The sequence below is a fragment of the Phaenicophaeus curvirostris genome, chromosome 1 (genome assembly GCF_032191515.1).
Source record: "Phaenicophaeus curvirostris isolate KB17595 chromosome 1, BPBGC_Pcur_1.0, whole genome shotgun sequence".
NCBI classification, from domain to species: Eukaryota; Metazoa; Chordata; class Aves; order Cuculiformes; family Cuculidae; genus Phaenicophaeus; species Phaenicophaeus curvirostris.
The window spans coordinates 43,394,352-43,420,232 of record NC_091392.1 but is presented as its reverse complement, the minus strand read 5'-3'; the positions used below and the strand labels follow the sequence as shown (position 1 = coordinate 43,420,232).

The window sequence follows — 25,881 nt, the reverse complement described above, 5'->3', positions numbered from 1 at the left end:
ACAGCTATGTGCAAATTTTGCCTCATTCACACATCCCTGGGCACCCATGTGTTCTCCTTCACTCTCCCCCTCTCTCTTCCTTTCTCACATACGTACACCCACCAGCATGCCGGTGGCCTCATCTCACAGCATCACACATGCTCCCTTAGACTATCTAGGTGCCTGCAATTCTTAAGCAGCCAACCTGCTCTAAACACATGGCCTCGCAGCAGCACTCATGTACACACCATCCAAAGCCTCCAGGTAGGAGCAGCTACCAGAACCAAGTAGCAGGCAGCCCACCAGATGCTCTTCTGTAGCAGACATCTGACAACACCTCCCAGCTTGGCAAGCTGCACCCCTGAACCTGACTTTGGTCTCATGGATGTGGTCTCAGAAGCACAAGGAGGACTGGGGATCCTTCGTGGCTTTCTTAAAATATCTCCTCCCATCACAGAGACCAGTAACTCAAACACAAAATGAAAGATCCTATGGTAGGGCAGCATGTCAAGATGGTCTTTGATCACAAGGGTTGGTTGACACTTCACGCTGACCCAGAAGAAGAGGGGGGCAAATTTCCCTGTGGTTGGGAAGCTTATCAGAGTCATGCCAGCTCCCAAGCCTGGGCCATCTGAGTTACGTAAGTGCAGACACAAGGAGTGTCCTGGGAATCCCTCAAACAGCGTCTGAAGTAGCTGTGTCCCAATTTTGGATCTCAAGTGTGAGGAAGTGGAAATGCAATGAATACCTTTTACTCGTTTCCACCGCCAGATACCTTAACAAGACTTTACCTTAGATGCTCCAGCCATACTAGCCCTGTCCCACCCCAAATTCCTCAGGGCGCTCTTAGAATTCCCCTCATTCTCCATCCTGGCTTGCCAGCAGCGTACCAGCCATTTCACGTGATGACAATTCATCTCCAATCCCGCAGCAGGTTGGAGCCACCACACTAATGTCTACTTGGCTGCTGAAACTCCTGATATCTGCAGGATGCCCCGAGAAAAAGGTTTTAAAAGGGTCTGGGGTTCATCTCACCTCGCTTCAGATGGCTCCAGAGGAATGCCATAGCCCTGGGCTCCTTGGTGCTCAGCAGGGGAAAGCCAAGGATTTGGGATGGTCAAACCAACTTCTGGACGTCCTTCTATCTGTGCAGAGAGAGCTAAGGGCAGCTATGTCCTGAGTATCCATGACCCTATTATGTGTTTAAAGTTCATAAGAGGTAAACAGAGGCTCAGGTACCCTTTGAGGACCTCAGCCCTTGAATAATGCGGCCTGGCCCCACCACCTCCACTCCACTTTGTTCAAGCTGTGTAGCGGGGTCCTCCACACTGCAGTGGCTGCCTGGCCAGGACAGAACAGCCTGCATGTGGGAGGGCTGATGAAACTCCACAGCAGGGAGAGATATCACTGCCAGAGAGGAGGACTCAGCAGCAAGCTAGCAGAGACGGAAATTTCTTGCTCAGTAGCAACATGAGCTGCTGCAGGGCCTGCTTTTGGGGGTGCTGTGTGTGGTGCCTTTTCTTTTTTTTTATTTCTTAAATATCCGGCTAAATTACATGTAAGCTGGGATAGAAATAGAGTTATTTATTTTCATGGGGATGATGCCGGGCAGTTTTTAGAAGCTCGACATCAGAAACAAAAAGCTAATCCCTGCTGAACCTCCAGACTACAAGGAAGAGGATGTTTGGAATTTGACTAATCATCTACCTATGACCCTGCCTGGAAACAGAGCAAAATGATAGGAAAGCCGCTCAGGCTTCAGATGCTTTTCCTTACTCTTTCTGCTTTTAGGACAGGGACAGACTTTTCTCTAGTGAGGTCTTTAGGCTCACTAAAGGCCAGGCCAGTCCCATTGGCACTAAGTGCAACAGGGGTGTGTGCACTTAAAACTGCTCTACCTTGAGCAGGGCTGGTGCTCACTGATTCTCTGTCTTTTGTGAAATTTATCCCATGAACCCCTAAATTTAATGAGGAGACTGTAGCAGGGGTTTTTATTAAAACACTTCCGCTACGACTACAGCTTTCTAACCTGCAAACAGCTGAATTCATCTTGGTTATTTTCTTATCACTAGGGAGGAAGGCAACACATGTCCAAGGACAATAGGCAGTTCTTTGCTACAAGACTGCTCTCCCCTCATCTCATGTTGGTGGAAAACATTATCTGTTAGCCACCATCCACAGAGGGATGATGTGAGGGGTGATATCTTCTGGGTTTTTACATTTTTTTAGAGGGGGGAGAGAATTGTGAAACAGCAGGAAAGAAAATAGAGCTTACAATGGAAAGCAAGACTCAATCTGAGCAGCTGAGATGTCTCAGCATCTCCATGATGAATCCTGTTTTGAAAAACAATCAATGGAAAGAAATTAGGAGGTGTTGACAGCCAACGTGTAGTCAGCCTGCCCACTCAAGGTACCTAACTTAGGTGTTGCCCTGCTCCGGTCTTTAAGTTCAGGAGAACGATGAGCAATCTCTACGCCTACTCCATGGGGCTGCCTCAGCCATCAATGGAGAGAAGCAGCCGTGACACTGAATTGAAGCACCTAGAGTAAGTTTTATGCCTAGTATACACCAGGAGGCTCATTCTGTGGGTACATTAGTTTCACATCACATCACCTGGTTGTATGAGGTTTATCCTGACCCAAACAGTCACAACAGAGTAATTGTACGTAGCTTATGCCACTGTTGCAACCATTTGCCCCAGAGGCTACTGCCCTGGAAGCTGCTCCAACTTCCTAATGACCAAGTTCAGTCTAACAGAGAAAGAAATGAGGAAAGGAGAAGAGAGGCCAAAGGAAGGAGACAAGGACAGGCAGGGAGCCTGGTGTTTACATTTGGTGCTAGAGAAAGGAAGAGCCTCGGAATGCCTAGGGCTTGCATAATTCACCTTCTCTCCCCTGATTCTGTCAGGAAAAATGCTTTCCAAGGATGAATAAAAACCTCGCAGAGCAACGGGGTCCAGGGGAAAGGGAAGGTGTCACCTGGTGAGCAGCCATTCAGTGAAACCTGCCAGGCTTCCTCCAGGAACGGCCCTTCTGATTGCCTCTCCCTAGCAAAGGGATTCTCCTCATCCTTCAGCACCTCCTTCATCTCACCCATTCCTCGCAGAAACCTGGCAGAGAGGAGGTGATGGAGAAGGGGGACAAATACACAGGTGCACGCAGAGGGCAGAGCACAGCCTCTGACAACACCAGAGAGGGACCACATGGGGTGAGGGAAGGCAAAGGTGTTTTACATCTCTGTAGATGTGCAGCTCAAGCAGGATTCAGAGAGAGAAGGCAAAGCTGTGAGCACTGATATCAAAGCAATTTCCCCGCGTGCATACACGTTTCTGCGCCAGGTAGGGAGGAAGGAATGCAGCCTTCCCTGCTCACACTGCCACATACTTCTTCCCCCCCACCCCAACTCCCAATTTTAGGGTAAAAGGGAACAATTTCCTTACTCTGGCAATCATCCATTATGTCTATGGATCTCTTCCCCACCCCATTCCCCCTCTCTTTCCTGTTTTGATGAGAGGAAAAAATGTTCTGCTTTCCTTCTTTATTTTTCCAGACTGGTGAATAGCACTCGAAAGGAATTTCTCTCCCTCCCCCTCTCCCCTCTCCCAGTATAATAAATATATACTTATCTTTGTGTGCGAATACACCACACATCTCAGGTCATCTGTTGTTTTTCAAAAGGCATATACTATTTTTGTTTCCAAATTGATAAGGTGGGCAGCAGTCCCCCTTTCCACTGACACCACCCCAAACACCGCTTCCCCTGCCCTCAGCTTTGCCACTCACCATCTCCCCATCCTTTGCCCCTGCGTACACAGCGAATGGCAGTGGCAGAGGCAGCAGCAAGAAGGAAGCTTGCTGAGCTGGAGTAAAAATAGCCCCAGCAGTTACTCAGCTCAGAACGTAACATGACTCATGATGTGAAATGAAGATGAGGGTCGAAAACCAAAAGCAAGCAGCTCTCCCTCCTGCAACACCTGCTATCGCTGGCCACATTGCAGAGCAAAACCTGCTCTAAATACTACTTGCCGGGGGTCAGGGTATTGTCTGAGGTGGAAAGCCCTGTGCGTGCTACCCACGAGAGCTAGTCCTCCCACCCACGCCTGTTCAATTGAGTTGACACCGTTGGTGTCAGATTTGGTGGTGCAGAACCCAACCCTCAGCTCATTGACCTCCCGAGAGGCCCCTGAGTGAAACTGGAATCCTATTGATGCAGCAGAACGGAACACCCTGCAGCACCCTCGTGTCAGCATAGCCAGCAGCTCGTTCACAACAGCACACACACAGTCGGGCACCCTGGTTTACCTGCGCTCGCTGTGGCCTGAGTTTGTAATTGGGGGAGAGGAGCATGTTCGTGCCCATAACCCACCCAGAGCCCTATCCCTGTCTCCAGTCAGGGTGCCCCTACGCTGCGTGGAGGACATCCAGCTCCCCGGGGCACACGGTAGAGCAGCACCCCTGGCACGGCGGGTGGCAGGCCAACGCTATCTGCTGGCCTGTGTAATAAAGGAGGGAGTTTAAAAATAGACTTTGAGCTGCAATGCCGGAAAGGCAGCAAGACGTATAGAGCGGGTGTGTATTTATCCTACACGCCCTGTGTCTGACACCCCACTGGCACGGGGACCTGCGCCAAAGCAAAGGCACCGCTCGCCGCTCACGGGTGCTTGCTGAGGGGCTCTCATGCCAGTCCTTACCACCTTTAACTGTAGATAGTGGTGGGTGCGTGGGGTGGAGGGGAGCCCCAAGCTCTCTCTTGCAGCTATCAGGGCTGCTCAGAGACACTCACCCACCACCCCATCCCAAGGCCATCTGGAGCAGTGGGATGCACACCCCTTGCCTCCGCCTGACCAATTCAATCTGTGACTCTTCCGCCCCCGTATACCCAGACAAAGTGGCATCTCTCAGGACAAAGCCTTTCAATAGATCCCCTGCCCTCTGCCCTCTCCCAAACAATGAGAAATCAAGTAATATTGTGCGAGCTGAATAAAAAGATCTAAATTTAGAGCGTCTGATGTGTTCTTGGTTTCCTGCCATGACTCCCCTCCTCCTCCCCGACCTCCCTCTTCACTGCTTGCTAGCCTTCTGCACAGAAAGGTTTCTGAAAGGGTGAGATCACCAGCAAGACCCTTGTCTCCCCAGTGATGAGACAGAGGGGAATTCCAAGTTTGACTTGAGCCTCTATTTTTACAGGACAGGGAGGAGGAGAGCACACCGTTTTTTGCCTCAACGGCTTAGATATGCACAAAGGAGGGGGAAACCTAAGGTCAAGAGAGAGGGAACTTTCTCTCACACTTCAATCTCTTTGTGTCCTGGCCTTGACATGCTCCAAACACTCTGCGCTTATATTTCCACCTGCTCACAGCATCCTCTCCTCCAGCTCTGCCATGGCAAGTCCTTGGAGCAGCGCTGCCTTTGTGCCATTCCAGCCCAGAAGCCCGAGCTTGTAGGACCCTCACTGTCCTCCCAGATTCCCCAGGCAGGTCTGGCAAGAAGCAAGCAGTGCAGAAAGAACAAATAGAGGCAGAAAATGCCTGACCCAACAAAAAAAAAAAAAAGCCAAGAGGAGAGGGAGAGGAGGGGTGTTATCCAGCAACGTACTCCTGATGTTTAAACAAGGGACTCCCTTGGGTTCGTGCCTGATAAAGCTGGGTGTCAGGGGAATCTATTCATTTGTTTTCCTTTTTTAAACAAAAAGGTTTTCCCATAATCACAGTGAGGAGGGAGCCAACACCTCTTGACGAATAGACTTGTCTTAAGGGTGCATGCGGGAAGCCTTTCTGTCTTGTTCCTGGAGAGGGAAAGAAGGCCTAGGCTGTGACTATTGACCACATCGCTCGGTGTCAGTGGGAAAGGGAGCATGGGCCAGCAGTATTTTCTGCCTGAGGATGGACAGCAGGAGCTAACATGAGCTTGCCAGCACGTCTGCAGGGGGTCTAAAGGTGCAGAGGTCCTTCCCACTAGCAGAATTGAAGCAGATGGGCAGGGGGACTGCCTCAAAAGCAAGAAAACTCCTCCCACTCTCCTTGGGTTTTGAACAGTGTGTCATGAGAACCTCCTCCGACCCTCCCCAGCTTGGTGGCTGAGTTGGCAAGCAAGCGGAGCAGGGCTTTGAGGCCAGCCAGGCTCTCCCACACTTCACTCTCTTTCCTCGTCTGTGTAATCTTGGCAGTGGGGGGAAGGGGGGAACTAATTTTCTTTTTGCTAAGAGTTTAGGGGCAGGCTCTTCAGAATGATGCTTGCATGTGCAAGCGACAGCACATCAAGCATACCAGAGGTGTCAGTGGGACAGGAGAGGAGAAAGAACTGCACTAAACGCTTATAAGGAGGGGAAGAGCCACCACAGCATCAGCTAACATTGTATGAGCAGGCAGAGAAACCAAATAGGGCTGGACCTGTAGAGGCAAAGAAGATTGCCCCACTTCTTTCTCAGCCAGCGTGATGAGACTCAAGAAGCCAAAGAGAGAACCAGGAGCCATTTGTCGATGGAGAGCGAGTTTGATGCCCGTTCCCAGCTTGGGAGGATTGGCAGCCCTGGAGGCTGGGGAATGGAAAAGTTCAGGTTGCTCGTTCCACATGCGGCTGCTGCCAGAAAGCATCAGGCTAATGGATGCAGCAGGGTGGGAAGGGAAAATCCAGCATCAAAGCCAGTGGAAATGAGGCCTCCTACTATGGTCTGGCTTGTCACCAGGGTGAGGCAGCAGCAAGCACAAGGCTGCTCCAGAAGACAGGACAAGCCAGGAGCCAGGAGTGACCCTAGCCCAGGCGGTGCCCCTGCTGATCAGGGTACAGTCCCTCAGTACCTGAGCAGAGACAGAGAAGGGACTGGAGATGAAGCGACCTACAAAGTGGGTCTAGAGTCTGTCTCTGTCTAGGAACACCAGTCAGTAAGCCAGAACAGCAGGAGAGAGGACTGAGCATGGGTACATCCACAGTATAGCTGGAGGGTTAAATGGAGCTCCTGGGCCGTGAGGATGTCTGAGTGCAATTCCATCCCAGGTGAGGCTGGTCGGGGCACATAAGGTTCAGTAATGCACTCAGGGTCCTGGCAACCATCAAGGTACATTCTCACACCTTGTGGAAGTCTGGGCTTGACGGATGGCTGTGTGAAATGCCCCTGCTGCTGTTGGTTGGATGACACACGCAGCCTGGGCAGGGACATGGAGCTGGGTCAGGATGGTGGTGCAAGACCAGGGCAAGGTCACAGCGCGGGGACAGGGTGCTTGGAGTGAGGTTGGGAATCGTAACTTGGAAGCAGGGTAGGGACATGAATCTGCTTCAGAGACACAGAGATGAAAAAGGGGTCCAAGAGGTAGAGAGACACGGGGTAGAGTGCCAAGGCCCCACTGCAGAGAGGCCAGGTAGTTGTAGGTGACATGGGAAAGCCAGTGCTGAGGAGCTGCAGGGACAGAGAAAGGGATGCAGTTGTGCCCTATGGTTGCTGTGGAAGCAGTGGTGGGGGCAAGATTCATGGCCTTCGCCCAAGGAGGAAGCATGGGGCCAGGTCCCACACAACCCAAGCACCAGGCTCCTTAATATATAGCTCAGGACCTTACCTCACAGCCAGAAAGCAGCAGGGGCAAGGCTGTCCCACACCAGGGATGAGCCCAGGGCCAAGCATGACCCCAACACAGTCCCATAGGTGATCAGTGCTGCCAGGGCAATGACAGAGACAGATTCCAGTCACAGCCCTCGACAAGGCAGGGTCCAGTCAGGAGCAGCAGAAGACAGGGCTAGAAACAAGGCTGCAGCATGGGTCCAAGGTGCATCCTGGAGACAAAGCTACCACCAGCTAAGCAAGGTCTGGAGTCCATCTGGGGCAACCAGTCAGGAAATTAGGACAGCTTGGGAACACAGCCAAGCACAGATACACCAACAACACAGCTCAGTCCAGAAACAGGTGCTTGAACCTGAGCTTAAATGGAACCCCTGGGCAGAAGGTGGTCCCAGGTGAGCATGGTTGGGGGCATCAAGCCTCACCAATGTGCTCAGGTCAGTGCCAAGCATCAGTCATCTGCAGAGCAGGACATTCCCAGCTCTTCGAGGTGTTGGGCCTGTAAATCTCTCCCTGGTGAGGCTCATCTAGGCAGGATGTTGATTACCTAAACTAGCCAGAGGGAAAAGGGGTTTGAAAGCCAAGACACACCTGAGCAACATGTAGTCAAACTGAACTATCCTTGCCTGGCCTCATCCTTCTTTCCTTCACTCTCCCTTTCCCTTTAGAATGACTGCACAAGATACTGCCTCCATCTGTGAAATCTATGCCAAAAAACTTTTATTTTTAAATTCAAAAACAATGACCTAGCAGCTGCTCCAAGGCTTTTTTTTTCCCTTGCTAACGGAGTGGAAATTATATATATATATTTAATTAGCTCATCAGAGCTAAATTTCCCTTCCCACCATTCTTCATTAAAGGCAGATGTAAAATGACCCCCCGACTCCAATCTCTATTGAAGGGGGTGTGACCCCTCTCCATCTACCAGAAGTTTCCAGAAAGTCAGTTTCTCCCATCCTGCCTCTTTGCTTTGTCCAATTGTTGATAGAGGGAGCCAAAAGTTTAAAATGCCATTTCGGCTGCCTCTCCATATCTTGGGGCAGTGGGAGGGTTGAGATACCTCATAGAGTGGAAAAATACAGATAAAGGAGTGTGGTACAGATATACCCTGTCTTGCAGACCCTTGGACTGAGCTGGGATCCAAAGACGCTTTTTTGTTATTGACACCCCCGCCCTGATTTTTTTCAAAAATACCAGACCGCTCAGGTGTTTGCTGGACTTGAAGTCAAGCCCAGCCTACAGGTCTTTACCTTTGGTACCCAGAGATTTCTGCTATTCTGTGCATTGGCCACGTGCCCCTCCAGGGCCACTCTGGAGATCTCCTGCAGGGCAAACGGGTCCTGGGAGCTCCCTGCAGCCTTGCAGTCTCTGAACAGGGCTGCCTGTACTGCTCGTGCACATTGTGCTGCAGGCAGCCTTGCCGACACTGGCAAAGGACCCTCATGACCACATTGGGATTTCCTAACTGTGCATGCATTCATCGTCTGAGACGAAACAAGGGAATATAGTCTCCTTTTCACACCTCTGGTGATGCATGTGATTAACACATGCAAAGCATTTTGTTTTCTTCATGTTCTCCCTGAAAAGATTCCCTATAGGCATTACTTTTCTTCTCCTGCCCCCTTTTCTGAGAAAAGGCGCTGGACTATCGGCCCTGGTGGTCCCTAAGGTCCAGAAGTGATGAAGGAGCACACATCCCCTTTCCCCTGCCTCAAAATCTGCCAAGATATTTGTGAGTAAATTGCATGCGTGTCCTGTATAACCACCACTCCCCGATTCAAGAAGGGCCAATTACTCCATGGTGCAACAAGACCTTGCCCTTTCCATTGAAATAGCCAGCCAGGGATACGTGAAACATGGATTCTGATCCCTTTGCTTTGTCTCAGAGCACTGCAATCTTTCTGCCATCCGTTGTCTCATTCTTCTCCTCCTGCAATTATTTACGGACTGGATCTGGACTTGTCTTAACTAAGTAGAAAATAGTAGCATGCTGGATGTTGCTGGCATGCTTGTGCACCACAGCAACTTGGACTTGACTCCAAGGCCTCCATCTATGTGGCTAGCTCTTGCACTGAGAGGTGTCCTATGGGATTCTTGGGTCAATGGTCACTGGATGTGTATGCTGTGAGTTAAACACCTCCAGATGCCCCAGCCTCCCAAGTGGATCTGCTTGGCATAGGTCCAAGACAGGACATGCTACACTGACTGGTTTGGATTTGGCTGTTGTTGGTGAATCTGAGCTTCCCTGCATTGCCCCGGCCCCATGCCAGGTATGCCTTAAAGTTTGCGAGTTGTTTGATTACTGCCTTAATCTGTGTGTTTGAGCCACAATAGAAGGTCAAGTTAGACGTAAAGGCCAGCTCCTGCCACTGCTCCGGAGTGACTGCGAATAGGTCAAACTTATCTTGAGAAAACACTGCTGGAAGAATGGCACAGGCCCTCTTGTCAACCTGTCTGGCCTCTCTTTCTCCTTGCCCCCACCTCACTCCCAGTGAGAGCATCTGTGGGGCTGCTGGGGCCACGGGAATCTCAGCAATGTAGGTCGCACAAAGCCATCTCCGATGACAGTAGCTCCTTCCTTCCTCTGTTCCTCCTTCCGTCTCTGCAGCTCTCACACATTCTCAGAGCTGCAACCAGGATCTTCAAGAAGGTCCTGAGCAAAACCCTCCTCCCACCCCCTTCTCTAGCCCGGCTGGCCCTTGTCCTGCTTTTAGGGAGGAGGGGTGTCCACTCGATGCGGTTCTGCTTGGGAACAGACGTATTTACATCTCTGTCTGTGACTGAGGGTGTGGTTTCAAAATTGGCGCGAGCTGCTTGGAAAAATGCTTCTGGAGAAAGCGACTCTCTTGCCTTCTCCCCTCTCCCTCCAGCTGTGCATTCCCGCCTTTTTTTCCTGGTTTATTCATTTTGCTGGATCATTTTTAGCCTGATCATCTCCACCTTGCCACCTGCTCACTTGTGCTGATATAGGAAGCTGGAGAACGCACAGCCAGGATGGAGCCATCAACCCTTTTGCTGGCAGCAGGAGCTTAGACCAGTGGAAACCAATCCCTGAAGCCACCTACTCCAAGATCCTCTCTTTCCATGCTGGGACCATGCCTATGGCTATGTGGTATATACATATTTATGGCTCTGCGTTCATGCAAGGGATGCTCCATACATCTCCAGAAGGATGCATAAGTGTGTGCAGTGAAATTTTTGCTGTTTAATTTCTTGCAAGGGAATGAATGCCCTGCAAATGGCCTAGAAGTTTTCTATGGACTTACATGTGTCCCCATATCCGTGCCTATGGGTTCATCTGTGTTACGGTCATGTGCCACGGCACAGCTTTGTCTTTTCCTTGCCCACAAGAAATCTGAGGAGACTGGAACTGGGAGCAAAACCTATATGAGCTGCTCTGTTCTTCTGAGCCGCAGCTGAGGGAAGCAAGGTTGGAAGAAGCAGCAGGGCTGCTGTAACCCACTGTCTTCTACACCTCTTCCCCAGCCTGTTTCCCAGCACAATTCCTATGTGGCACAAGTTTCTATTGCAATCAACTGTCAGGTTAATGAAACCCTGAATTACCCCCCTTTTTCTCCCCCTCTCTGCAGGGAAACTGTCCCAGCAGGCAAAGTAAATCCCGAGTATCTGTTATGCGCTCTCAGGGAGGCACATTCCCAAGGACACGTGTGGGAACTCAGGATAGAGTGGCCTGTGGGGAGAGGACTGGTTGATACAGACCTTTAAACACCCCCTGCACACGTATGCACAAGGACAGTCAACATTCTCGGAACCACTGGAAGAGGGGGAAGGAGAGGTGGGATTGTGTAATTGGGATTTCTCTTACCCAACAGACAGCAGCCCCCCAGGGAGCCAGTTAATAACAGTGCAGCGGCTGGTAAAGGCACGAGAGCTTTCAGGCACTGCCTGGCAAGGTGTTTGCTGACCTGAGACAGGCTGGGTCACTGACGGTCTGGGGGGTGACCTGGCTGTGTAGCTTGGAAGAAATCACTGGATTTGGAGAGAGGCTGCTCTCTTTTTTTGGGAGCTTTTCTACCCAGGAACAGAGCTAGTGCAGGGACATTCCAACTACCCACTTAGCCAGGGGTGGTGAGCACCTTTTATAACCTGATGATGCTGCACTAATCAGTGTATTTTTTTAATATGGTGCCTCTCCTCATCCGAGGTTTGCCCTGAGATTCCTTCTTGACTCTACGTGTTTCCATAGACCTTTTTTGCCTTTAACACTGATGGAAATTACCAATCTAAAGATTTCAGTATATTAATACTGTGTATTTTTTTTCTGCCTCCTCTTCTGGTCTGAGGGGTTACAGCTCAGCTCATAGTGAGGCTAGAAGAACCTTTCCCTCTGCTTTTTCTCCTCAAGCTGGCATGCTGAAAGTGCAGGCTTCCCCCTTATTTGCACCTTTACTGCATCCCACATCTGGAGTGATGCTGGCCTCCTTGTGCTGAGGTACTTGACTCACCAGGAGCTGGTGGCAGTGGGGTGTTCTCTGGTCCTACTCTGTCTCTGCACAGGGATGCAGCAATGCTGGGAGGAGGTGCTGGGTAGAAATTCCAAACTTGGTCTGATGTTTCCATAAAATTGCAGGAAAGCTGGAAGGGGCTGGGAGGAGGGAGTACAAGTTATACAGAACAGATCCTTTAGTCTCGTTTGGCAGTAGCAATAATAGCAACAATAGTAATATTCATCATCATCACAGGATCCAGATATCAATTTCCATCCACTTCTGCAGTTTCTGTGTGTGCACTGACTCATTCATTTTCCCTGGTGAGACAGGGAGGAAATTTTAGCCCATAGCAGGTACGGGGAAACAGACATCCCAAGCCCTTTGGAGAGGGTCAGTAGTGGGGTTTATTCAATAAATCGGTCCCCACCTTATAGTTCCACATCCCCAAGACTCTGCATGATAAGTGCCCACTAAATGACAACTACCCCATCGTGGTGGTACGTTGCTTCTTGTTCCAACCACAAAGGAGTCAGTGATTGAAAGCAGCAGTCTTTCCAAAACTATTTGAGTTGATTTTTCCCTAGCAAGGCTGTTGTGGTGTGCGGGCACATGGGAAGGTATTTACCACCACTGTAAGCTCCTGAAGTCATCTCATGGGCTTTAATTTTTAGCGCTGAGGCCCTGGCACCTTGCAGTGGGTGTAAATCGGTTAAGAAGCGTATCTAACCACAGAGCCATCCATGTGACGCATGAGCCACCAAGTGCAATGAAAGGCACACTCGTGGCTGAAGGCTTTTTCCCAGGCCAGCTTCCCCCGCTCCCAGCTGTGCTGGGCAGGACCCTCTTTGCAGCAATGGGGCTGTTGCGTCTGCAACTCCTTGTCATCGCCAGCTATGCCTGCCCAGCTTCAATAGCAGCCATTGTCCCAGGGAAAGGTCACCCAAGCCAGGCACGCAGACAGCAGCGAGCATGGAGGCTGCTGCTGGAACAACTGAGCACGGGGAAGGGAAGCGGGGGCAGAGGGAAGAGGGGGCTGAGGGGATGGAAGGGGCAGAGACGTTGGAGAAGGTCTGGGTTACCTTCTACTTGAGAGAGGTTTCACGTTTGTACTTAGAAATCAGCCAGTTTCCACAAGTTTAAGCTTGCGTTTGTGTGGGCAGCACCTGGACCCTCGGTGGGAAACATCTAACACCAGAAGGCTCAAGGCTTTCCCAGACAATCTGCTTTTCCCATAACTGGCTGCACTTTTCTTTCTTCCCTTCTCAAACGAAGCACTTGCAGGGCTTTAATAGCTTTAGCACCACACCTACAACAGACATCACCTAGTCTCCTCTTACAAGTTTCAGTCCCCAGACAAGTGGTGTGATTTAGTGTGTCTGACCTTGTGCTGAGTGACATAATGAAGGAATGTCCTCCGCACAGGATCCCATAGCCTGTATAATCCAGATGAGGTGCTGCATTCACAGCTCCAGGGATTTTTTACGCCTGTTCATCGAGACCTTTGCTCCCCAGCCAGTTAGCATCGGGTCATTTTGTGCTTCTTACTGAAACTTCACAAAGAACTGGGGCTGGAGCCATTCTGGCAGTCATTTCCTTTCCCCTCATCCCCTCTCTCTGGAAAACACACTGGAATTTCAGTAACAAATATTCCCCCAATTTCACGATCAGATGTCTGGGCTGTGACTCTCACCCTGGTTTCTGTAGTGTGGCTTCTACCAGCCTAGGGTGGGCCTCTGCCTCCACCAATTCCTGCCTGCAAGGATATCCATGAAACCACTCACAAAGTCAAAGCAATTGCCAGCATTTTTTCCTAATCTATTCATAGTTCTGTAGGGTTTTAGTCAATGCTCTGGAAGCATATGCCACTGGGTGATCATCTTGCATTTGAACAGCTGCTAATCTCTAAAAATTTGCATTCACCGGGGTTTTTCGCCTCCTCGTTAATCTCAGGGCATTTGGTTTGGGGGGTTCTGAACAAGTATTTTTTAATTTTCAAAAGCAGTTCTCTTCTCGTTATCAGAGGGATCACCCTGGGACAATCATTCTCCAGGCAGAAAAGAATGGAGGTAAATTAGAGATGCATTTAATTTTAATTCATTTAACATGCCCAGGATGAGCTGGAAGGTGGGCAGGATGTCAGGGCAGAAAGAGAAGTGAGAGCAGTTTGCCCCTAGGTACCCATTGAAAAAGTCCTGGCTCATTACAGTATGAGACATCCTCATTTAGGAAAGATCATAGACCTAAGTTTTGCCCCAGACCCTGCGGAACCACTCTGTGCCCCTGGACATGTCTGTAAATCTCCAAGAGGCTCTTCTGTTTTGGGATCCTTCTTCCCAAGCTATTGCCTCTCAACCTTCTCTCTGTCCTTCCCCTGCCAGGCAGGGACTAAGGGGGTGAAGGCAGAGCTACTTTTCCAAACTCTGCCTGCAAAATGGGGTCCACGAAAGCATGCTGGCACCAGGAGACCCCAAGAGAGCAGACCGCTCAGCACGGCTTGCACCAAGCTGGTAAAGCCTCCAAAGCCCAACTTCCCCTGGCTGAACCTGCTTGAACCTGCCCTTGTGTTTTGCCAGGATTCTTTATGTTGGCACCAGCTCTTCTTCAACGAAAAAATAAGGGGACTTTCCCAGGCACCCTAGTTTATTGGTACCTAAATGAGACAGCTTTGAGAATGGACTGTTCTCAGCTGTGAATATCCCTCTGCCTTTGCTGGGCTTGAGTCTACAAGGTGGCTGCTGGTCTTTGGGTCAGAGTTCCTCTCCTTGGCCGATCTGTTCTTCAGACTCCAATTATGATTTCTGGTCAATTTGATTCAAATTAGCTGCAGTTCTCAAGATCTTCAGAGCTGTGCTTCTATGAGAGACCAGTTATTGTAAGAAGGGTCCTTGCAACCTCCAACTTGAGAACCAAGAGTGGAAATATTTGCACTTTCTTTAACTTTGGCTCTACAAAGATTTTGCCCCGCATGCCTGTCATGAACAGACCCTTTTATTTTGATTGCCTTATGACTGCTTTGGAGGTTTGTCTGTGCTAATTAAAACCCCCAAAGTGCTATCTGAAAAGGGCTGAGCAACAAAATTAAGTATTTTATTTGGTATCTCCATGATCCTGGGATCCTGTAGCCAGAACAGAGTTGGTTAGAGCCATTTGAGATGTCTAAGGGTATCTGAGACACATGAAGGGGGCTGGCAGATCTGCCATGAGACTGACTGGAGACCAACACCCATCTGGAGTAACAGCTGGAGGAAAGGCAGGATATGCTACTACATCTAAAATGAATGTGGGTATTTGGGCAACTGCATCAAACCACAGCTGAATGAGTTGCGAGTGCATCCCCAACTCAGGCAAAGCAGCCTCAGGATGAATAAATACCCAAGAGCTGAATAAACTTGTCACTACCAAGCCTTGCAAGCAACCTGCCTTCTCTGCCAAATCAAATCCAGTTCTTGCACTAACACTGAATCGAGCTGCTTGTCAGTTCTGCCACAAAATAATTTCATCTCCGCTGAGGCTGGCCATCTGTTCACTCTTTGGATTTACATGATTTTATGCTGTAGCTCTGTAACCTGATGATCAATAGCTTCACCATTTCTGGCAGCTGGCATGCTCCACAAAATCTTTCCCAAGTGCTCTTCTAACATGGATGGGTGGAAGGAGCCTTGAAATTTCACATTGATGTTAACCAGCGGTTTCTTCCTGCTGCCACCAGAATGGAGCCATCTCCCCACCATCTCTGTTTGTCCCACATGTGGTGGCACAGACTATTTCAGCTGTTCTGCCTGCCTTTGAGCACCTTTCTGCTATAAGGTCGTCTAACCACCTGTGGCTACCTCCTCCCATCCTTGGCCAGCAAGCTCGACCCGCTCTGCCTCTGCTGAAGATTTAATTGACTTTGGTCACAGTACAAGCGTGCTGCAGCTCACTGCAGGGATGATAAGAGTCTAAGTTTTATTTCTTAATTTAAATTATATGAAATGCAGTGAGTTATATCATGGTCATGTGGCTGTGCTGTGCTGGCTGAGCATGTGCTGGGACTGACACAAAGCCACGGTACACACAAAGCAAAGCAAACGGCTTTTGGTTCCCCAGGGTATCTCCCATGCGCTTGGCGAGGGGCGCAAAATCCAAAGGTGCCATGATGGGCGCTCAGGTGAGGACAGAGTCACAGAGTGTGTGCTTTGGGGTACCTGGTTAGCCAGGTACATGGAGTGCCATGGCTGGGAGCCCCCATTCCATCCCCATGCGGGCAGGGGTAGGGAAGGAGAGGCCCCCTGAGGAACAACAGAGCATTGAGCTGCTGTATCTCTCCCGGGGGAGGGAAGCGGAAAGGCGATAAGAGCCCTCTCAGATGAGGAATTCCTTCTCACTTTCCCCTTTCTGTTTGCATTTCATCAGCGATAACATGAGTCTTGGGCAGCTTACTGGGACGCCAAGCTGCCAGCATGAGAAGGGACAGCCACAACCACCCCTGTGTCCACCCCTGCCCCGGGTACACATCCACACCTGCCACCCTCTCCAGTGGGGTCCTACAGGAGCAGCCCAACCATGGGCTCCTCTTCTTCCCCTCCCGTCTGACCCCTGTCCTCGTGTCCGCTTGCACAACATCCCACTGATTACCATCAGGAGCTGTAACCTGAGGTACAATTCGGAAAAGAGAAGTGAGATTATGGGTGGTAAAGCCAAGACTGATAAAGATGGCAGACTATTTGGGTAGTGTTTCGCTGTGACACAGCCTGCCTGGGAGGGAGTGGGGAGCATCTGAATGCTGGCTTGCACGGCCTCCAGCCTGAGCTGCACCTGCCCTTAGAAGAGTCGGTCCCTCCTGGACCTCAAAGTCTTTGAGCCCTCCAGCTGTATCACATGGTTGTGATCTTTCTAGCTACCCCCATCCTCTCTCAGCTGACCCCTCCAGTTCTCACAGCCCACTGCCGGGGCATCACAAGGCTGTGCAGCACCTTCCCATAATGGGGGTGGGCCATTTTCACACTTGTGGTACCAAACACAGATCTGCACCAGAGCCAGGCTGCAGAGTGCCATTAGCAACTCACATCACCAATGATAACTCCCCTCTAGTCCACTCTCATGGTACTTCACTTGGAGTACCATGTTCGTTTTTGGAGTCCTCACCACAGGAAGTACGTGGATCTGATAGAGCAGGTTTAGAGGAGGCCATGAAGATGATCAGAGGGCTGGAGAACCTCGCCTATGAGAACAAGCTGAGAGAGTTGGAGTTGTTCAGACTAAATAAGAGAAGGCTGCAGGGAGACCTTGTAGCATCTTGCCAGTACTTAAAGGGGTCTACAGAAAAGATTGGGAGGGGCTGTTTATCAGGGAGGGCAGGGACAGAATGAGGGCTAAAGGTTTTAAGCTGAAAGAAGGGAGATTTAGGCAAGATATTGGGAAGGAATGTTCGCCATGAGGGTGGTGAGGCACTGGCACAGGTTGCCCAGGGAAGTCATGGCTGCCCCATCCCTGGAGGTGTTCACGGCCAGGTTGGATGGGAATTTGAGCAACCTGATCCAGTGGGAGTTGTCCCTGCCCATGGCAGGGGGTGGAACTGGATGGGCTTTAAGGTCCCTTCCAACTCAAACCATTCCATGATTTTAAGATTCTAACTCAAACTTGGTATTGTATGCAGACTAAGGAGAGCAGCCGAGGACCAATACTTCCGATGGTGGCCAGCTGGAGGACCACAGCACAAGCTCCTGCAGACTTTGCCTATCAAGGCCATATTCTTAGTTCTCAGAGATCCTCAGTCCATCTCCTGCCTCCACAGATGTGGTGGGTTTGAAATGAACTCTGGGAAGAAGGGCCCAGAGGAGCAGTCCTACCAAACCAGGAGTCTCTTCTGTAACTATCCGTAACCTTCTCAAGAAGAAGCAGCTGATTTCCAGCTGCCTTTCCTATATCCGAAGACAACCACTCTGACTGCTTAGTCTGATCCCCTTTTCCCTGGACTTCCATGATGCAGTCCATAAAATCTTCCTTGCCAAACCATTCCCCCAGCCCATGCTGTTGTGGTTGTAATGCCTATCCTAACAGTGCAGCACAGTGAGGTACAAGCATCTTATGGGCTCAGTGGGAGCTGTCTGGGAAGAAAACAGAAAAGCTGCAAGCAGTTCGACCCAGAGAGACTCAGCTCTTTGCCAGTTTTCCCCCAAAAAAGGCTCAGCTGCACAGTGCTTGGGAATCCCAGGGCAAGACTGGGCTTGCTGGCTGCCTCTTTAGCAGATGTGACTGACAAACAGTTTGGCTGGAGATTTGGGCTGTGGTGGTGCCCCAGCTCCACGCCTTCCTGCCTGCATCTCCTTGCCAACAGCAGGGAGATTGGCCATTTGCTCTGGCAGTTCAAGAGGAATAATCTGCCAACTCTTCGAGGTGGAAGTAGGCACGCAGGCTAGGGTCTGTCCATCGATGTGAAGAAGTAAACGAGAGAAAAAACAAGGAGGAAAGGTTGGGTGATGGTGCAAGAAGGACAAAATATGGAGCTGGTGTTTCTGTGGCCTGGGCACAAACCCTTGGAGCAGGAGCAGGGTCCATGGTCTGTCCAGAGAAGGATCTGGGAATGGTGCTTTAGCACTGCAAAAGACTGCAGTCCCTTTAGGAAGTGGTTCTTGAGTGCAGCTTCCAGTGATATGACCTGAAGATTTCCTGTCCTCTGGAATCCCCAGCCCGTGCCACTCGATGCCCACTCAATGCCCACCCAATAGTGGGCCAAGTGCAGTCCCTTGCAGTGCAGAATTCCTGAGGCTGGGCCGCTGGTCCCTCAGCCATAGCAGCCTCTGATTCTTTCCTGCTGTTTGTTGCTGGTCCTTGCCAAAGGGAAGGCTGAGAAGAGCACTGGAAGAGAGGATGACTCAAAGCCCAGGTGGCTGTTCTAGCTGAGGGACACCTGAGGGCTTCCGGTGTGGCAGGAAAATGTAGGAAGGGGCAAACATTACCGGAGGAGTCATGTGGAATAACCACAGGAGAACAAGGGTTTCCCTGCCGCATTGTGTGCCTCAGCATCTGGGAATCTCATCAAGCCCATGCAGCAGAATGAGCTCATAGCCAGTGTGGGAAGGCAAACCTGCAGGCTTTGTCCACCCTGAAGTCCCCTCCAGCCATTTCTATGGTTCTTTGTTGTGCTGTTAGCTCTGGTAGCTGAGTTACCACCTCTTCATTCCACCATGAGTGGGCTGGGGTGATGCCATGGTCCTCAGCAAACATTCTCTTGAAGGTACGGGCACACTTTCAAATGGCATCAGTCACCTCCTTGCCACAGAATGCCCCCATGCCAACACCTGCAGAGACCAAGTGCTTGGGGGGAAAGTGGGGCAAGAGAGCACTCAGAAGAGCAGAAAGAAGGGAGGAGGAAGTAGAAGGTATGGATGAAAGCAGAGGAGATGGTGGTCCAAGACAAGGGAAGCCAGAGACAGGCAGGGAAATGTTGGTGCCAGATTTTGGAGAAGTAGGTGAGATGGAGGTGAAACTGCTGTTAATGAGTACTGTATTCGACCTGCCAATTGAAATAGATCGTTTAGTAAGATTAGAGGTCATGGAAAGTGTATTAGAGCCCTGTGTTGCTTTTATTCACTGGAGACTGTTGGAAAAACAAGCAGGAAGGCAACACAATGGGTTCCCCAGCTACGGACATCTCAGCACACATTTGAAAGACAATGGAGAAAACTATTAACTCCAAGAGTCCTCTATCCTGTCTCCAGTAAGATGCATGCCTTGTTTTGCCTGGCGAGGAACTGGGGATCAAATGGACAATGCCAATTAAAAAAAAAAAGTCTCTTAGAAATTTCTTCAGGGGGGAAAAGGGGGTGGGGAGAGGGGAAGAATGATGCAGCTGCCAGGATTAAGCTCAGCTTGAGTAAACTGGGCATTCAGCAGATGTTAACTGGCAAGGGAAAGCAGATTTGCACATAACCTGGCCTGTTGCTGTGAGATCCCTCTGTCCTGGATAAGGAGTGCTCTGTTTTTAGGATGTGGTCTGGCTACTGGTTCCCATGATCCCCAGGTGCTGATGACCAGCCAGGCCTGCAGAGGTGCCCACCTGGCCACCAAGATCTGCAACCCATAACTTGGCCTGCAAACACCAGCAGAGAGGAGGGCTAGAAATACAAAGGCTGTGGAGGAGAGGGCTCTTAGAGGGAGTGAGGGTCTGGGGAGCTTAGAACTGCCCACTCCCACAGAGCTGGAGCCAGCTGGCTGTGCTGGGGAGCCATGTCTCGTCTGGCCCTTGCAGATGGGATCAGGCAATGGGGAGCAGCAAGGAGGAAGCTGGGGACCTGCAGACCCTCTTCTTGTTTGGTCTTGGCTGAAAGGGCAAGGTCAGGAGCATCCTTGCTTGAGGTTCCTCCAAAGGTCTCTCCAGGAGGGGAATTTGCAGCTTGTCACCTGTCTTAATTAGGTAGATTATCTAATTAAATTGCTCTTCAATTGGCATTACTCTTTCTGGTAACAGATGGTGGCTTCCTTCCCTGGCAACCAGGAAAGCTGTGCATCTCTCCTTGCGTTCTGCCACATCCCTGCTCATGGCCACATTCCTCCTCTCTTTGGATAACCATTGGCAGTTCACTGGGCTCTGCGGAGGATTTTCAAGTTCCAACAGTTGCATTTGTCCAACAGATGAGTGGAGGGTCCCTGAGGGACTGTACCACCTTCCCTGCTTGTGGTGACCTGAGCCCTTCAGCAGTGACTTGTCCACAAGACAGAGGCAGACCAATGAGCGTCGGCACTGCGCCTCAGAACTTCTGATACCCATGCTTGCAGGGCTTTGGCACACCTCCCTGGGAAAGCAGCATCAGGGTTCACTGCTGACTTAAGCAAGGGCGAACTCCCACCGAGATGGGCAGTGGAACTGGACAGGTTAACGTGTGATCCTCAAAGACTAGAAAGGCCTGGCCTGATGTTCAGGCTGGCCTCTTGCTTCTCCTGCTGCTGCAACTCCAGCCCCTCTGTTCTTCCAGACCTCCCAGAGCCCTTCACATCATCTCCATAACCTCCCTTGGGTCAACAATCTCACCCTTCTGCCACTACACTGTTCCTCACTCAGTCCTGTCCCACGTGTATCCTGTTTGTGTGGGCTTGGAATGTTTCAATCGCCAATTCTCATTTCAAAACAAAAAATAGGGGGTGGGAGGAAACAAACACTACTGGTGGAGGAAGGCTAGGAGAAATGGAAGCAACGGGAAGAGGTGTGGGGCAATCCCTCTTGAGAACACCTGCTGCAAGTAACTCGCTCACTGATGCTCTCCATAGAGCCCAGGGGATGTACTGTCACATCTTGGCTCTGGAGGAGAGGGGATATCCTTAACATCACTTCTTAAGGTATTTTGGACAAGCATCCGGTCCCCTCTTCCTCTCCCTGAGTTCCTGTCCTCTGCAATGAGTGGTGACCTCAGCTCACTCAATGGATTGTTGAATTCAGAGGTATAAGACCTCCCCACAGTCCATTCTGGGCAGTGGGCTGCATGGTTCATTTCCTAAGTCTAGAAATAACCTGTTATTTCAGACGTTCCTTCCCAATCTTGAAATCGGCCTCTTCAAGGGTGCTATGTTGGCTGCTTTGTCTCATATACCCCCTTCTTCCTCCTCCTCCTGAGAATGGTCTCAGCCCCTGTTTTAACCATAGGTTGATGGTGTGCTATGATGTTACAAAGAACTGGAGAGTCTTGGTTCGACCGGTCCTTCTTGGAGGAAAACAAAGCTCTACACAGGGTGAGGAGCTTTTGCCACTTCCTATCTTCTCAGCTGTCCCTGGTGTACCTCAGCAACCCTTGCCCATTGTCCTCTATTCCTCAAGCTTGCTTTTGGATGACACCTCTGTCCCTGGAGGTACTCTGACCATCAATTCCCTTGCCAGCGCAGTCCCTGAAAGAGAAGTCTTCCCTGATCCTGAAAACACCCCAAGTCCAACCTCCATTCAGCACATGCCATTGCAAATCTCCCCTTCCTCTGCTTGCCCTTCCACGTTTCCTTTCCCAGACCTGCTGCTGGACATGTTTGACAGCCCCCAGGTCTGTTCTGCAGCAGAATATGCCTCCATCCCTGGCTCTGAAATGCACCAACCTCTGTCTGTATCCTACTCCTTGGGAGTATCGTAGCTTCATGATTCCCACGAATCACAAAGTCCTCCTATCCTCAGCAGCCTTGCCCCACCACCACCTGCCCCAGAAAATACTGTTCAATATGAAGAAGCGGCAGTGGTGGATCCTGCTTCCAGATCAGCATTTATCTCAAGCTGGGCTCCATCCCTTTGTATCAAACGCACATCCTTAAGCCTTTTGTATTCTGAATAAACATCTTTGCCCAGATCTTCTAAAGGGCCAGACAAGAGAGGAAGCAATAGTCAAAAAGCGTGAAACCTTTGTGTCATGGTCTTATCCACCCGTCCTTCATGGATACCAACAAATCCAGTTATGTGACGCTGCATGAAGCAGGAGCTGCACAGGGAGCAAACTAAGATATGAATGTGTTGCAGAAGGCCAACGCGTGTCATTGATAGGTATAAAGCCCAAATTTCCCGCTTCCCAAACCTCCAGTTTTCAAGCTGGGTCCCACAGACCATCCCACAAGCCACCTTACACCCGTAGTTTCATCCCTGTAACTGGAAGCCCACAATCAACCCCACTGGCCATGGGTTTCCCGGCTTTCCAGAATTGCCAGAGCCCTGTGGCCACGCGCTGAGCCAGGGTCCTGGAACCGTGTACAAGGAGCAAACGCAGTCCATCCAGGAGGAAGAGCAGGTGCAGATAAATTTGAAGTGTAAGGAGGCGGAAGAGGTCTTGCAGCCCAAAGGAAACCAGCTGCTGGTGCCAAGGTTGCTTGGAGGAGAGGCAGCAGAAGAAACATGGTGAAAAGCAGGATCACAGGAGCTGAGAGGAGGCTGAAATGAGGAAAGGGGGAGAAGCTGGTGAGCAGCATCCGGAGATGTGAGTGAGGTCAGGTAATTCTTCATATAGCAGTTCCTGCACTGCTCTGGGAACAGACAAACAAGGCCTTCCTTCCTCCTGGCTTCCTCCTCCTCAGCAGCTCTACTTTTCAGGAGAGATGGCCAGCTGGACCACTCCTCCTGCACGGCCGGCTGCATCCCTCAGCGTGACTCACCTGGCCCTTTCTGCACCCCATGGCTTCGCATCTCCCTGCCCCACCGGGACATCCCACGCAGGGCCATCACCCACCAGTGGTGGCACAGGATGGCATGGAACAGCTGGGTGGCAGCCAGCACTGCTTTGGGCAGAGGCTGTGAGGCACCTGCTAGCCTCCAGCACAGGGAGGTCATGGCTGCTATTTCAGGCTGGGAAAGTGCAGGAGAATAGACCTGAAATCTCCCTGCAAAGCAGCGATGGGCACTTGACCAGGTGTCAGCTCCAGCGCTGGCAAGCCCATGTTGTGGTGCTATTTTAAGGATGTATTCTTTCCCTCTGCTGGGGCTATTTTTGGAGTCTGAGTGGGTACCAAAACGACCCGGATATGTTGCAGATAAGGGGCTGATGACATTTTTGCACTGCTGTTCCAGCCACAAACACTGCTCACAAAGGCAGACCCTGGGTACAGCACGCCTGCCAGCAGCTACAGCATCCTGGTTTGTGCTGCCCTTGCCCCAGGCAGTGGGGTAGGGGTGCCGTGAGCAGTGCCACCCCACACAGCTCCATGGTCCCTGGTGCTCTCCCAGGCGTCAGCAGTGCCGTGTCTCAGCACTGAGCCTTGCGGCCTCTTCTCCCAAGTGACAGGGGACAGGACGAGAGGGAATGGCCTCAAGCTCTGCCAGGGGAGGCTTAAGCTGGATATTAGGAAAAGATTTTTCACGGAAAAATTTCATTGGGCACTGGAACAGGCTGCTCAGGGAGGTGGTTGATTCACCTTCCCTGGAGGTGTTTAAGGGACGGGTGGATGAGGCGCTGAGGGACATGGTTTAGTGATTGATGGGAATGGTTGAACTCGATGATCCAGTGGGTCTTTTCCAACCTGGTGATTCTATGATTCTTCGATCACTGATAGGAGATCCTCCCCGCTGGCTCTGGAGCAGGCGCTACATGTGCCATGGGGATGGGGTTAGAGAACAAGGGGATCTGTGTCTGACAGGGGTAGGTCAGGCCCTTCCTCCTAAAAAGGGTTTGAGATATAAGTGCTGCCACCCTGTAGCACAGAAAACTTCATCACAGGCAGCTATGGTATTTATACTTTTCTTGGAATTAGAGGTACAGGAACTGAACATCCTTAGCACAATTGTCTTGAGGAGAAGGCTGCAACCATTGCCATTCTTCTCCCCTTCTTCACATAACACCACGTCTTAGTGAACTCCTCAGCCCAGCCTGGTCGAGAGCTGCATCCTGCAGGGCCATGGGGTGGGAGACCCATGCCTAGAGAGCAGGTTTCTTGTCCCAGAGCCATGCAGAAGAGCCTTTGGCCCTCGGGATGCGGCACAGTTAACCCACATCTTCATGGAGGAAGTGCATGGGGGTGTTCCTTGGGACACAAAGGGCACAGTGGATGGGGACACGGACAGGGGGGTCTTGTGAATGTGTAAAGCAGAGACTTGCATGATCCTCCCGGCCCCGGGTGAGACCAGCAGCCAGGCCTTCTGGCCTTTTTACTCAAAGTTTCCATTTGTGTCCATGGGACAGAGGGCCCGTTGTGCACACGGGGCATGGGGGCAGCCCCCCTGGCATTTCTGGGTGGTGGAAGGCAGAGCTTTGGGACAGCAGCAAAGCTGTCGCCCACGCCACCACTGCACACTGTTCCATTCCCACAGCTGCCCTCACTCCATTGCACCAGCCAAAGCTCCAGCCACTGGGGCTGGGCTACTGGACATCCCACTGGGTTGCCCTCCCCAGAGCTTCTCCATGCCACAAACATTTGTGCTGGCCAACTGCTTCCTCCTCTTCCCTTCCTGAGGCTCCCTGAAATGTCCTTGCACCCCAGAGCCCAGCACAGGGGGTTTGTTCTGGAGGAGACAGAGGCTCAGCATGCTGCAGGGGTGGGAGCTGTGCCATAAGCTGGGACTGAGACAACTTGTCCAGGCCGTCTCTAGCACAAGCCCATGCATAAGCCCTTCTGAATCTCTGTCTTTGTTCCCCTCAGTGGCATCAGCAGCTCTTCGCTCCCTCCAGGAGATGATTCTGCTTCCGTCGCTGCTGTTTCCTGTGTTTCTCTCTCCCCACTCACTCCCGTAGAGCCAGGCAACACCGGCACAAAAACAGGATTCAAGCTGCTGGAGAATTGCTCTGATAACAATGACCAAGGAGACAGTCCGCTGGACAGGACCCTCCCCGGAGCCAGACCAAGTGGGGCCCCTGGTTGGCTCACGCCAGCCTTTGGCACCCCCTCTTCCCCATCTCCTGGGGCTGCTGGTGCCTGGTGGGGGGGAATCAGGCAGGGAAATGAGCAGCCAGAAAGGGGAAATGCTGGGTGACCTGCTGCCTGCTGGCAGGTCCATCCATCCACGCTCCTTGGCCATGGTGGACAGCCAAAGCAATTCTGACACCATCCCTGTGACAGCTCCCATCCTTACCCGCAGTTGTGAGAGCAGTAGGGACCACGCTGTGCTCTCCCTTGCCAAACCAGCTCCATTGCAAGGGCAGTTGTGATCTGGCTTCATCCATGAATCAAAGTGAAGGCAGCTTTAGCTGGTAGGCAGAGCTGAGGGATATAATGCCTCCAAGCATGATCCTGTGTAGCGGTAGCCCTGGACCTAGGTGTCCATCCATCCACGCTGGGCATGCCTGGGGGAGAGCTGGGATTCCTTAACATTCCAGGTGGAGGTATGATATTCAAGGAAACCCTCACGCCCAGCCCAAAATCCTCTTCTGGATTTAGCTGTGCTTCTGGAGGAGGTCCCATCCCTGGCTGCTCACCACTGCTCCCTATCAAGGAGCTGCCAGCCTCCCAGTGCACTGATGGAGCCATAGG

At 51.2% G+C, this 25,881-nt stretch overlaps 1 protein-coding gene across 1 annotated transcript in view; it reads left to right on the top strand.

Moving 5' to 3' along the window:
- SYNGR1 (synaptogyrin 1) overlaps positions 1 to 25,881 on the top strand; it is a 360,929-nt gene that overhangs the window by 292,849 nt on the left and 42,199 nt on the right. The gene's annotated exons all lie outside the window — the stretch shown is intronic.